The following is a 10,180-nucleotide window of genomic DNA, read 5'->3' on the forward strand; positions in this document are numbered from 1 at the left end:
GACTACATGAAATCCACCAAGTCGCAAACAACAATGTGACTGCCTAACCTTGTAGAGACCTGCCAGTGTAGCTTGACAGTTCCCAAGCTCTCAGCAAAATCTCTCATGTGTGCCCAGAATTGCCTTTTCTGACTTAGAGAAATGCATAGTCCCCATCTAGACCTCTGTGGTGATTCAAAATTAGGTGTATGGCTAGCTAAGTTCTTCCTATGACCTTGAAAAAGCCTGATAAGTGAAATGAAGTGTAAGAGATCTAGAGCCACCATTGAAACATCATCACCAGACTAGGGAGAGACCGACTATTGCCCCATCTCTCCCTCACATTGTCTCTCTTGCATGTTTGGAGAAGTTCAACCTCAGCACACTCACCAGTGATAATATTACAGCATTTCAGAAAGAGTCAATATTTGTTTGTTTGTTTGTTTGTTTGTTTTTTACCCTTTCCTCTATGTTACTTTAAAGATCTCAGAGATTTCTTAATTCTTTCAGGTAGCAGCTTGACATATGTTCCTCTATCCTGTTCATCAAAAGAAACATCCCTGGAACTGAGTCCCACTGCATGAAAGTTGTATCAATCTACGTTTGAATCAGGTTTTCTTTGGTTGCAGAGGTGCAATGTGAATGCAGCAGCTTCTATGGCAAATGCTCCCGGACAAGGAAGGACATAGGCAATGCGAGGGTTAGTATCTGATGGACCTGCACCACAATTTAGAGAGAAGCATTCTCCCCTGCACCACCACCACCTAAATCTACCTGTTACATAATCAGGTGAGGAGCACTAAGACCATCTGCAACATCGCCATCTCCTGACTTCTGCTAATACTGCACACAGATTCTATGCCACCTGGCATGCAAGAAATAAATAAATTGCACTTAAGATTTCAGGATGTGTTTATTTAAATAAAGCTAAGCATAGGATTTCTTTCTTTCATTGCATTCTGAAATAATTTCTATGTTATTAACAAACTACTACCACTTTATTATTTATTTATTTATTCATTCATTTTTAGAAGACACTATTTGCTCTTATGGGCTAGGTGGACAAGTCAAAATCCCTCAGCAATGTATGGGACAAAGAACTTGAAGAACTTCAAGACTGTAAGCCACAGAGTCACACATCAAAAAACTCCACAAAGTTCCTCTCATCTGAAAAACGCATATTTACCCAGGACAAGTAGAATCTGTAGTTAGCCTGATCAAGCCATGAAAGTCTTTCTGTTGACTTCAGTGGGATTTTGAACGTACAAACTGACCAGTCACCCTCCATTCCCCTATGATCCTACACTGATGAAGTAACTGGCATTTAAAAAGTTATCATTTCTAAGTAGGCACATTAGCATTTCTTGTGCTGAATACTGCAGTACCTCCAGTTTTACGGTATCAAAAGTCTTGTCAAATGTTCAGCAAAATTGACACTGTTCATATTTGTTGACCCTTATCTGAAAATTATTATCCATGACCTGTTTTTATTTCATAGAACCAGATCATTTTATAGAAGGAGTACACAACAATTAAGTTGAATATATTTTCTCCCAAGCACTTTGTGCTCCTGTGTCTGGGGGACATTAGGCTAAGTTTTCAAAATTTGAAAAGAGAAATTTAGCGTTTGCAAAGAGCACTGCCATGCTGATTTGCTCATTTCTTGTTTCATCAAAAACAATTATTCCAACCCCTTTCTTTTCTCCCATTTCCTGTCATCAATAAGAAAAGAAAAGGAAAATAAATGAACACATTGACAAAATTCTTCCTCTGAATTTCATCTGMATTAAAGTCTCATTTCTGTTCCCCATTTGCTCCCCTCTAGTTTTCATCTGTGTATCAGAGCAGAGTCATTCTGGAAATCACACTGTTTGTCCTGATGCAAGAGCCACTGGGCTAGGCCAAATGATACTCTCTAAAGCCAAATGGAAAGAAAACGACTTTAAGCACAGGAAGACATGAATACTCAGTGCTTCCTTCCTACCCTGCGGCTCACAGCGAGGCACTCCCTCTGATTTCTAAGGAATCATCATTTGCTGCTTTTTCAGGTTGTTCATGTTTTTTCCCCTTCCGTTTTGTAATGGGCAAACTAAACCCTGTAATGGACATTCTATAAAACATATCAGGGAATAGGGGATTATGACAAAGACTTTTCCTGTCTCAGTGCAGAGATCTTCTGTTACTCCAAACCCACGGGAGAGAACGCAGCAAGCAGCGAGCAGTAAGTCGTTCAGAGACGCTTGCTCTCTCTGGCCCTCTGCAACCAGATTTCCTCTTTTTAACACTTCTTCTGTGCAGGCTATTTGCTCTCCTTCTGCCTGAGAGGAACGACAGGAACCCGACTGTGAGAGCACAGCGACAGCTTTGCATGGCCACTGCCTTTCTTTGGGGTGGTATTTTTGTAACAAGTCCCCGAAAGAGCTACACAAAGACTTTGCAATGCTGAACTCCCTAAATGCAATTTTGAACAAAGTTGTAGTTTACAGTGTAATAGAGCCCAGACACCTCAGATGAAGACCTCTTATGCTATAAGAAATAATCCTACAAGCTTTGTAGCCCAACTGTTCAAGAGAAAGGGTAAAAGGGCGGGAAAAAGGAAACCACCGTTTCATCCCCATTTCACCAAAGCATTGCTCATATGTGAGAGTTGCATGAGGAATGAATGGTAGAGTCAAGGTTTGAATCCACACACTCAGAGACCCAGTCCAGCACTTTAAACAAAAGACTCTAGTTTTCATTTTTCCCGTTAGCTGGAATAAATCAAAGCATCAATGGAAAGTACAGGTGTATATTCAAAACCTTGTAGTGATTCAGTTTATAGAAGTGGGTGTAGGAGTACTTGATGTTTCAAATGCAAATACTATTCTGAAGCTCAGATCAGAAAGAGATAAACATCACTGTTCTGTGGAATTTTACTTTGATAGGCCAAGAAAAAAAAAAAAAGACAGTAATACTCCATCACACTAAGAGAAAGTGATTTGAAGATGTCGCGGGCAGGATGGCACAGGGGCCACACATCTGCAGCATCAGCTTCAATCAGAATGTGCTGTGGGTGCTTAGCACCTTTGAGAATCTGGCCCTTCAGCATCTTTTCCCTGAATCACAGGCGCTGGAGCACTGCCAATTACTAAAAGGTTGGGCTAGGTAAAAGGAAGTTAGTTTTGCTTGTTGAGTCATGTGATTTCATGTAACTTGCTCTAGCGGGAGGCTTTTTTGTTCCGAATGGAATCAATTGCCAGTGGTTAAGCTGTACTTTTAGAATTTATATATTTAATTAGGAACCGGAAACTTGATAAGGCAGAAGGGACAGTGGGGTGCATTGTTGCTTTGAGCATATGAGGGATGATTTGAATTTATTAGGGAAGGAGGAAGAGTCTGGAAAGAAAAAAATCAAGAAAGAAAAAGAGCTTTATCTCATTGATGAAGAGGTATTGGTCTGTGGTATTAAAACTGTTCAGCTGCCTTTCTTCCTTATCTAGAAAACTTAGTGTCTAAGTTGGGTAAGTGCAGATTGCATCTAGTATTAAGCACAAGTTTGTTTTTTTGGGTGTCTCATCTCCCTCACCTGGAAAGTTCCCACATAGTGAGATGGAGCCATTTCTCATCTACCTCAAAGTCTCTTCCAGCTCCAGAGCCACAGATGCTTGATCTGCCAGCTGTCCACTTCAGAGGGTATTTAGACTACGGGGGAAACCCCTTGTGCATGTTTGATGGAACAGGAGAAACTGTGGTTTTCTTAGCTTAGTGGTCTACCAAGAAACTTCCCACCATGAAAATCCCCAAATTCCAGGTTGACCTGAAACAGATTTTCTTTTAATCTTTAGTAAACTAGGATTGAAGAAATATTTTGCATATTCTGGAACAGTTATTCTGGGAAGAAAGCTAATAAATTACACAAATTAGCAGAACATGCTCTCTCTTTTCTTTAAAATCCTCACTTAGGACATTATGAAGGGATTTAAGATCCCCTTTTCACCTGAATGAAAGCRGGGATTTGAAACGCTATGTCTCATTTTGTGTGTGAACATTGTCTGAAGGTCTGTAGGTATTCTGGGTTAGTGCTTTCTCATCCACTCCTACTGAAGTGCTTTCATTTTGTATCAGCCTCTGAGTATTCCTTTACAGTCATGTGCATTTACATTCAGGACAGAGAGTCATAACCTGCTACAAGGGCACTCACCTGGAAAGTGGCACCGGTGGGTTCCAGTGACTCTTCTAGTGACTTTTTAAAGATACAGAAAGTACCACTTCAAAAGCAGAAACTGAAAACACTCCTAAATTCTCAGTCAGCACCTCTTGTGAGAAAGAAAAGACCTTTGATTCAGGTAAATTTATAAAAGAGTCAAGGGGGGATTTGAAGCCGTGTTTTTTGCGTCATGTGGAGCTAGTTTAACATAGAGATGACAGAATAGGGCACAGCGGCACAAATTACTGGGTAGCTCTGTAAACAGTGCCCCTATCTCCTTGTCCCTCCACCCCACTCTGAATCGAAACAGTCAGTTTTAGCGATGTCAAAACAAGACCTTTTGATACTTATGAAACTGCTTCTTGACTTTTGTATTTACCAGACTTCTGCATTTCAAGAAGAGGTGACCTGAACTACATTTTGGAGACAAATAAACAGATGGCAAAAAAACCTACAGATCAGAATAAACTTCTCCCAGATCTATTGGGAAATGGCCAGTTCCAAGGTGGAGTTTTCTTTAAACTCTATGGTGTAGCATTTTTTTCTTTCATACTGGTGAGATCACTTAGGCTGGGATGAGAAGGAGGTGGGTGAAGGGGGTGTCTCCTACGTAACTCCTCATAATGAATCCTCATTCCTTCTCTGTCTTAGTCACAGTGAGAATCTGGGATAGCTGAGAGAGGGGAGGAAAGAAAATGTACACAAGCTGATTTTCATCTTAGTCTTCAGATTCTTGAATGAACTTATCTTTTCATTTAATATTGCAGGATGTATTCCTGAAATAAAGAACACATATCGAAAGAAAACATGATGGAGTCAGTTAATAATTAAACAATGACAATTTGAAATACACCCATAGAAGGATCTACCTGATATCACAAGCCTTACATACTTGATAATTGCACAGGCAAGCTTTGTTTAATGAATGGTGATACTTGAAAAAAAAAAATCATGTTAGGAATTGTTGTGAAAGGTTTTAGTTTAATAAAAGAATGTATGATCACACAAGCTCTTATATCATATCCTTTCCCACACGGACTCTTGTATACTTCTGGCAAAAGCATTAACTGTTTACATTTCCTTTGTTTTCACTCCAGCAGTGTGTGACTAATCTTTGAAAGCAAGTGCTTAAGCTGACTCTCAAAAATGGCGTTGGAGGGGTTTGCTGCTTGTTGACAACGATGAGGAATAAGAGAAAATCACTTCCTCTGAAACGCAGTGTAAACAGCAGAGTATCGGAGCAGCTGTACAGGGCCAGGCCAAAGGGCCCTCTGGCCCAGCATCCTGTCTCTGAGGGCAGAGAGGAGCAAACGGCTGCAGAAGAGTGTAAAAACAGGGTGAGTCTGCAGCAACCTTTCCCTAGTGTCTGTGTTCAAGGATCTGTGGCTCAGGCATCCCTTGAGTTAGAAACAGTATCAGCATTTAGACCTGGGTAAAGAGTAGTGTTTGAACATGAAAACCGCTGCCACCACTGAAGGTGACTCTCTCTGGCTTGTTTTCTCTAAGTTTGTCTGTTCTCCAGCCTTTGCCACTCCATCTGCTGCAGGTTTTATGCCTTTGCAGTGACCTCATGTTTGCTTGGTTTATCAGGAAAAAAAAATGTGTCCAACTCTATCCACTAGATTAGTAGCCTCTCACTGGAACACAGCCCTGGGTTGGACTTAGGGTTGAGTACCAGAAAAATCCTTTCTATTTTAAAACAAAAAAAAAAAATACAAGTTAGGTATCTGTTATCAACTGGAAAGCTGACAAGTGAAATGACATGTTTCACATTCTGTTTTTAAAGAATTTAAATGTTTTAGTACAAAAAAAGCACAGGTACTCTAAACCTCCTTTCAGGGCTTCTGTGCTCCTAGTTTCCCATTACTCCTGGAGAGTGGTCTCCTCTCTCACAGAACGATTGAGGTTGGAAAAGACCTCTGGAGATCATCTAGTCCAACTCGCCCTGCTCAAGCAGTGTCATCTAGAGCAGGATGCCCTAAACTTTTCTGAACACAGTCAGACTTGTAAAAACCTCTGTTTTTCTTTGATGGTGCTGGCACCTGAAACCCTTGACTGCCCTGGAAGAGTGGGGTCCCCCCCACAAATAGACCTTGGGAACTCCAGCTTTGGGGCCTCCTGCCAAGCAGGCTGGTAGGAGAGCAGAGCCTTCCCTATCAGATGTATGTTTTAACTAGTAGGTTTCCACAGACATTTGAGTTGTGACATCTTTCCACCAGCAATGCTTTTCCCTGGCTATATCTCCACCATTTCTCTTCAGAGGGCTCCATTTTCTAAAATGGACCCAAAATTTGAGCCTCTGTTTCTATAAACCATTTGCAGACCATACGCACGTGAATGCCTAGTTGTAGGTATGTCTCTTACATAATGCTTTTAATAAAAGGGTATGTGGAGGCAAGTTTTATGTCCTTGCAATCATCCACGCAGTACCCAGCTTCTGATTCAGAAGACCAGACCACTCAGCCTGAGGAATCTATCAGCTGTTAAAGAGGCACAATCAGGGAGATTTGAGGCCACTGAATGCTTATTAAGGATTATTTGTTACTTTGAACTCTGGCACTGATCTTTGGCATGACTTTGCTTCTTTCTTAACCTCTAACGGTGAGCCATGGCCTTTCTTTAAAGAATGCTTTTAGAGCTAAGACAGGGAAGAGTGTTACAGAAAAAATAAGGAGTCTGACTAATCACTTGTGGATGGAATGGGCAGGATTATTGGTTTATAATTGTGCTCTACCTTAACACTGTCTGTGGGCTTGTCTGGATCTAGCTTACTTGTTAATTTGCTTAGGTTATTAAAATCTTAATATAATGACAAAACCGAAAATTAGACTGAAAAATATGTTAGTTATAAATGCATCTAACCTATTCTCCCTTTTAATTGTTTCATTAGCCTGTTTCACCCTGCACTGTTGTCCCAGGAATATCTACATGTGAACCTTTTAGCCATATGAGTTTCCCAAGTGGTGACAATGTTTTCTACATCTATTGTGTGTAAACCTGATTACTTGCAAAGATATTGGATTTCCTGGCCCGCAAGATGTTTGTGGTTTAATAACAAAGGAATTAAGACACATAGGGAAGAGGAGGGCTTAGAAAGCATCCCGGTAACAGCAAAAACAATCTGTACCTTGGAAAGCCTGTTTTCCCTTTTTTGTCAAAATACAGTCATAAGTACATCCTTTCCTTGGCAGCTCATCCTTCCCAGCAGCTCTTAGTCAGTCTGTACGGAGGTCTGACACAAATCTCGTTGAAATCAATAGACACTTGCAGACCACACTGAATTTGGCTTTAAAAGAATGTAATGTATGCAGCTCTTTTAACACCTTAGCCCACATTGCCTCTCTGTAGCTGCTTGTTAGGCAGAGTAGTTAGGTCAATGCTAATTATGTTCTTCTTTGTATCTTCCATCTCCTGCTTTGATGTGTTACTGAGCAGAGTAAAAATGTGAACCTGGGTGCAGATTCTCAAGTGGCCTCATTGCAGTAATTTACAGCACTGGCGATCCCAGCTGAACAGAGTCCAGCCGGTGAGATTAAGTTAGCTATAAATTAGGAAAGGATGGGTAAGCAGGTAGGGGCATTAGCTGGGATTTGAGAGGCTTAAAGTTCACTTCTTTTGCAGCTCTTCTGTGTAACCTCAGGCAAGGCACCTTGGACAGAAGCTGCAAAGTTACTTACTTGCTCAAATTTCAGCTGAGGCAAATTTTAGGTGCCTAAATCCCCCAGAATGCCACACAGAAGTCTTTTTTAACCACTGTTTAACCACTTCATGGTACAGAGATGCCTAGTTTTCCACAATGACTCGCTAAAGTGCTTCAGGTCCCGTATGCTTATGCTGTATGTGCCCAGAGGTGCCTTGCAGTGAAAGGAGAGTTGAGGTTAATCCAAGTCTCTGGGGATGCTGATGATACATAATATCAGGTAACACAGAGGAACCTGCCTACCCATGAAAGAGGAACAAGTCACTTCACATTTACTTGGAGGCRGTATAGAATAGGAGCACAGCAGCTGAAACATGGGACTGCCTACCTTACTGTCATTTGGCTAATCCCAAAGGGAAAACAGGCCAAAACTTCCAGGACTGAGGCAATCTAATCTGTCTGCCTCAGTAATTGCCTTCATTTTCAGACCTGCTGAGCACATGCAACCTGGCTGGTACCCTACAACTTGGAGCAGATGGATACATCGCCCTGCCTTGTTGATGTAGTTACAGGTGGCATTTTTACTCTTAAAAATATCTAACAGAATTTGACAGTTTAACCTCTCTAACTTTGTAAGAAGTCTTTTTTGTATTTAACCTCAACATGTTTTAGGTGTTCTTCTCTCACTCGGATGTGGTTTCCTTTATTATGCACCTTTCTTAGAAGTTGTTTTTTTCATCACAGTTTGCTTTCTCATCTCCTCAGAAAATTCAGCTTTGAAAGGGCTGGGTATCCACATTCATCTAGTTGTGCCCCTTCCTGAATAGCCTTTTTGAAATCAGGGAGGTCGCTCTGAGAGCAGAGCAGTGCTCTTGGGGCCTAGGTACATAGGCACCATTAAGAGCGACTGAAGGGCATGACCTGTGGCAGGGCCATGATCCCAAAGAAAATTCGAAGGTGGGAGTAGGGCTTCACACCTGGGGTGGGGACATCAGTGCAAGAATTTCCGGCTAAGAGAGTTCCAGCATAGGTGTAGAAAGATAAATTAGTGATGTTTTAACACTGTCTCAGATGTTCTCTGAAGAGGTTCTGGGAATAATTTCTATGAAAGGCATTTACCCACAGGGCACAGCATAATTGCTGATTTGAGAAATAGGGATGATTCACTTATGTAAGAGACACCCATACTATTAGCACTGCTTATCATAGCTTTTTGGTGGCATTGTGCCTAATTAATTCATGACACCATAATTAATAAGTATACAAAGAAATATCCCCACACGACCTAAGCATTATGGAGTAGTCTGTGCCCTACAGACTCTGCCTAATGTTGGTGTAAAGGAACACTTCCCAGTTTCTATAAGAGTTCAAAGTGTGTGCAAAGTTTAATTATAACTGTAGTTATTTATCTGAGGCTGATTTGAAGCTACTGGAGAGAGGATCTGAAAACAAACCAGTGTTTAAGGACAAAAGCATTCTCAAATACTGAAGATTATCTGTTCCAAACCCCAATTTAACAGATCATTTCCATCACAATAATGGGCCACACTGAAATGCAGAGCAGAAAACCTAGATCTGAACCCTATTCAGGAAGTATCAACACATTTGTATGAAGATATCAGGATGTCCTGGCCAAAAAAAGACAAATAAGCCAAGAAGTGTAATTACTGAAGATTTTTTACCATTTGGCATGAAAAAGAAAGTTCGATTTCATTATGCTAGAAGGTATGGGTAAAGTTAAAGTTTAGAAAACACTTGTCTTTTGGGGGGCAACTAACGTGCAGATGAGATATAAGAAAAGTAACGGGCTTGGAAGTCACCAGGCTACATATGCTTTTTAAGACATCCAGTGATGAGGATACTGTAGGAATGGGAGCCTTGTAAGTATCCAGAAGAGGAACGCTAGACATCACCAACCACATTTTGAGGCTGTTTTTGCTCTCAAACACGTCTGATTTGCATCAAGCTCAAAAAAGGTGAGAATGAGATGTCAGTTTTAAATGTCAGTATCAAGTTATTACCAAATTTGCTAAAACAGCAGTTTATGATTGAGACCTGAATGTTCAGCCGAAGAGGTCTTAAATCCATAATTTATCACTGTGTTTTAAAATGTTGACATCAATATTTTACTATTTTGTGCCTAAGTAGTGTGGAGGCTGAGATGAATGTTTTGGAGACATGTAGGTTCTCCCAGTTCATGTTTCTGATTGTGCTAGAGTGACAAATTTCAGCCTCATACAGGGTCAGCTAAAGGTCTTGGCTGAATTCTGGAGTAAATTTTGAGCAAATCTAGCCAGACCTATGGTTTAGTAAGAAAATCAGCAGTCTGGGTTTTGAACTAAGTAAAATACAATAGTTCTGGSTAGGTTTTGACA

The sequence above is a fragment of the Apteryx rowi genome, unplaced genomic scaffold (assembly GCF_003343035.1).
Source record: "Apteryx rowi isolate R43461 unplaced genomic scaffold, aptRow1 scaffold_112, whole genome shotgun sequence".
In the NCBI taxonomy this organism is placed as follows: Eukaryota; Metazoa; Chordata; class Aves; order Apterygiformes; family Apterygidae; genus Apteryx; species Apteryx rowi.